The 5077-nt window shown below is 43.2% G+C and overlaps 1 pseudogene; it reads left to right on the forward strand.

Moving 5' to 3' along the window:
• The first annotated feature begins 1062 nt into the window (after window positions 1-1062).
• On the forward strand, window positions 1063-3757 carry LOC147436005 (uncharacterized; annotated as a pseudogene).
• The last annotated feature ends 1320 nt before the right edge of the window (window positions 3758-5077 follow it).

Raw genomic sequence — 5077 nt, forward strand, 5'->3', positions numbered from 1 at the left:
ATAAATTCTATTTCTCTCTTAATTAGAATATTTCAATAAAATGCATTTGCACTAATTGAGTACATTCAAACGGACAACTAGACATTCTCAAAAGTAAACTTTACTTTTCATACTTTTTAAAACGGTCACCTTTTCATTCAATGCGAGTGTCTTTTTCTTGAGGTGGGTGTTGCTCATTCAATATGGATTTTGTGTGATTAAAAAAATGAAAAACATTCATGAAAATATCAAGTAGTGATAGAATTTGAAGCTTTTGACACCACCATTGCATCCGGAATACTCAAAAACTTAGAAAATGCTTTGTCTATTTGCCTCATTCTGACACGTGGAGAGGGAGAAAAGGCCAAAAAAAACTTGAAAAGGTTTTACCAAACTGCGTGGAGCATGTCTCTAGTCTATTGAGCATGCTAAGCAGCATATGGCATGTGTAGCATTGCCAAAAGAGGCCTTGGTCATAGGCCACCACATGTGGAGCATTTCTAGAGCATAAAATCACATGTGGAATAGGTTGTTCCAAGTTGTCATGCATGAGCTCAACACATGCTACCTCCTTTGTGCCCCTTTTGTACTCTATTTTTAACCCAAGTAATCAATTGCATTTTGTGTCTACACCCTAGCCAATTCTTATTGTGGAAGTAGCATTGTAATTAGCATGCATTTAGTATGAGTACTACTCTATTTCATCCACCCTAAATTCAACAAGATGGTGTTTTTACACGTTGATGAGGGAGGTTATTCAAAGGGACCATAAGGGATATACAAGAGAGGGGGAGAGTCATGCCGCATGATGAAGGGGGAGAGAGAAATCTCTTTGATCATTCAAGTTGTAATTATTGATCCAATTATTACGCCTAATCACTAGGCTTCAGGGCGATATCTCACGAGTCATGAGTGGTGGCATCGGCTTCTTCCTTAATGGGCGGCAGGCTCCATTGTTGTATGTGCAGCCGCGAAGCTTGAAGAAGGCTTGGCGGCGAGGCCGCCTCAGAAGCCAATAGCTTTTGGAAAATCTGCTTCAGTGGATCTCAATAAATTTTTGGATCCAAAAGTGGTTGCTTCCATATGCACAACCTAAAATACTTCGATATTGTCGCAGGTGATGATGACGATGATCATAGTTTGATCACCCGGCAAGATATAGGGTTGCCCATTAACGAGGGCCTAGCCGGTGGGGGTTTGACGGCCTATAGCTACATCCAATCAATGGTCATCGACATGGCCTGCAGGTGGCTAAGAGCACGGAGGTACCTTCATCTTCGCCGATGGAATAGGGAGACTTGGGTGTTTACAGGCACAACCTGTAGGTTTGATCTTGTATCTGCTACAATAATATATCGAGGTTAGGATTTGCATCCTTCATGAGTGAGGGAACGATTGTGATTTTTGCAACCCGACGACTGAGAGAGAGAGAGAGGGGGGGCGGGGGGCAGGCCATACCAGTGCTAGTTTATATATTGATATGAGAAAGCAAATCACTTTATGTAGAGATTGTCACTCAAGGACTTGTGCTTCAAAAGATTTGGTTGACATGGATGGTAGGTGTTGTGCACTTTTGAAAGCTACACATCAAATCAATTAGCCTCCTACCTAGAATATACTAATACGGCCGGCCATCTTCGGCTGCCTCTCTCTCTCTCTCCCCCTCTTTATCGTGTGCACAGGGGCTTTTTTTCATTTTGAACTTTAGCCTTCAAGTTCAGATTGCGACACGTGTAAAGGGCTCCCCCTTCCGCCATATTATGTTAGTAGATATGTAGGTTTCTCTTGGGAGTCAGGACTTAGAAGTTAGTGTCTTGATCTTATCTTTAGAGTGTTTCAATGAGACACCATATTCTGAAACACTTTTGTCAATGAGCTAACTTTTTTCTCCTCCGTCCATTATCCTCGAGATCTTCGCAGTTCATTGGCGATCGTTGATAGTGTTGAGGACTAGATACGAAGTGGAGCCTGGAGGATACCTGCAGCTTGAGCATCAGCACACTCGCCAACCTGCATATCGTGATGTGCATTGCCATGCATGCATTGTAAAGCAGCCCCTTGATGCCGGCCATCGCTTCTCTGGTCGAACGCAACAGCGTTTAGACGAACCAGCCTCATGCATCTTTGGAGCTATGGGGCATGGTGTACCGGAGGCTACTCATATCAAGCACTCGCTAGCCCCTGCTCAGAACTGTGGCACGACATGACGAATGTCAGCACAATACAGCCGCAAGGATGGATTGAGTGTGCTCGATCTGTGAATGTTTCCCATAGTCACATCAATCAGCCTCTGCAGCACTTCTGCTCTGCTAGTCTTCAACCGCAGTGTTGCCAAATTGCAGCTCATGGTGGTGATGCTGAAGAAAGGCCTTGCTTTACAGTCCCAATGGGAGGGGATGTTCTAGAACATACATGTGCGCCAATGGGGTCTGCCCTTTTGAATGAAAATGCAGGAGGACACCTCTATACGAATTTTGTTGGCAATGCATCAGATCATGCTCGTAAAAGCATGGTTTCACATAACATAATTGCTGACACTGCCCAAACACAGGTTGTATCAAGGTACCTCCCAGTGGATCTGGCAGCCCACACAAGACAGCTGCACTCTGTTTGGTGGGGCGGAGCTGTATCACAAACAGAGGATGATAAGCTTTCTTACAAAAATGGTCAGGAGAAGCACACTGACGGTGATGAATTTTGTGCATTAGATGCTGGTTATGACCGGGGGGGTCAGACCAAATAATGACGGGTGCTGGCCGAGGAAGGAGGCTCAAACAGCACGCAAAAACTGCTGGGGTGATCATAGGCAGAAGAGCAAGAGAAGAAAACGATATTTTTGCAAGCAACAAAGTAAAAATGCCAGCACCTGGGATATATGGACCTAGCACCTCAAATGTAGGCCCAATGTCAGAGAGCTTGAGCAACATCAAGGATAATGATGGACGAGGCCATGGTAACACTGACTCTAACCAGCATGATCGGTGGCTCCAAGCAGTGAATTAACACAGGGCACTGCTGGGGAACCAGTTGCAGACTAATTATACAAGCAAACTGGCCGGAAGAGAATATGGGACTTCAGAATAAGGAGTATCTTACGATGACATGTACATATCCATGTGTGGAATTTCACAAGCGTTGCGTAGTACCTGCAAGTGAATACCACAAAAAATATGATAACAGTAATGTGCAGTGTAGTTGGGCATCTCCAAATGCAAAGAACGAATGATGGCATCAAATTTCCTTGCATTCAGCCACTTGCCAACTAAAATAGTAGAAATTACACTGGCGATTGGCTTCAGCCAGCTTCAAATAACAAAGGTAAGAAGAACATGCAAAGTGCATTTCTAGGGTTGGAAGCTTTGAGCATGCAGGGAGAAGCCACTGTTGTCATGGCTAGTGACAATATATCCAGCTAGCTGCCCTCCAGAAGGTACAAACATGAGGGAGGAATGCTCCGAAAAACTGTTGGTGGAGGATGATGTCCAGGTGCCCACGATGGCAAATCGGGTGATGGACTTCCTCAGCAGCTCTTCTGATGACCGAGATCTTGACGATCATTATCTATATGAATCTGATGATGCCCACTATCCTTGGTCTGGCAAACCCGTAGAGGGCAATGCAAAGAGCCGGGAAAATCAGGCATACAAGTTTTTCATGGAAACCTTTGAGGAAAATGAAGAACTATATATAGAAGAGGTACAAAGAGGAGCATGGTACAGGGAAATTTGATTGCCTTGTCTGCTCTAACATCCCAGTCACAAAACCATACCACACATAATTGGACAAGTTGCATGTATGGAATGCAGGCCTTAAATTTGGAGGCCATTCTGGGCGTCATTGGCATTTTGGGCATCAAATGAAGGCTAGAATGGTCCACAAAGGCTTCACCGTGAAACTTTTTTACTAGGGACAAGGTATCATTAGACTCCCAAGTATAAGGAGTAGGGTGTCATATATATATATATATATATATATAGAAAATGTGTTGTAACTTCTATATATATACACACACAAAGAGAGAGAGAGAGAGAGAGTTATATATATATATATATATTCTTATATATATATATATATAATGTGTTGTAACTTGTGTATTTTTATTATCTCAAGGTTAGATACTTCAAAATACTATGCAATTTTGAATATGAGCTCTCTCATGTTTCAAATGTTTATTATGAATGCATGTATGTGTAGAGGTGTCACTTGTTATATTGTAGTGACATAGTATCGTACAATGTTAAGCGTCATTTGAACTGCACAACTCAAAAATCGATTGACGTCCAACTTTTATAGACTGAGTGTAATTTGAAGCTCCATAAATGTAGACTAGGAGTCGTATATATTAAACCAAAATCTAAGTGAGGGAATCAAAATGCGTTGCCTTGCCTGTTGGATATGTGCAATGAAGCCAAGGCTTGAAATATTGAATGCAATATTGGGTTTGTTTGAAAGTGAGCGTTTCTCTCAAAGTTATTTTCAAGTCGGTGCATCTTATCAGTTTCTTATAAAAGGAGAAAAGTTACTAGCTACTTATAAAAGGAGAAAAGTTACTAGCTAGCCTAATTACTAAAGCGCAAGCAGCAAAAAAAACACTCGGTGCATCTTATCAGTTTCGTATAAAAGGAGAAAAGTTACTAGCTAGCCTAATTACCAAAGCGCAAGCAGCGAAAAAAACACTCAGCAAAATGGACAATCGTCACGGCGCACTTCTCATGTTGGCAGTGCTGTTGATTGGATGCTACCTCAGCGCTATTTATGGCATTTCTGGCGTAGGTACTGACCTCGACGACGACTACCCATTGTACACGCCACGCTGGTGCGTCGCTAATCCCGCCGCCGATCGAGAAGCGTTACAGAAAGCTTTGGACTTTGCCAGTGGTGTCAACAAGAGCTACTGCGAGAACATCCAGCCCCGCAAGGTCTGCTACCAGGCCGACAACCTGCCGGCGCACGCGTCGTTTGCCTTCAACAGCTACTGGCAGGATAATTATGCTTGGCCTTTTCCCCTCAGACGCGATTGTCATTTCGGCGGCACTGCCCTCATTGTTAAATCGAATCCCAGTAATATTCTCTCTCTCTCTCTCTCTCTCTCTCTCTC

This window comes from Adiantum capillus-veneris, chromosome 18 (assembly GCF_014529385.1).
Source record: "Adiantum capillus-veneris isolate H3 chromosome 18, ASM1452938v2, whole genome shotgun sequence".
NCBI classification, from domain to species: Eukaryota; Viridiplantae; Streptophyta; class Polypodiopsida; order Polypodiales; family Pteridaceae; genus Adiantum; species Adiantum capillus-veneris.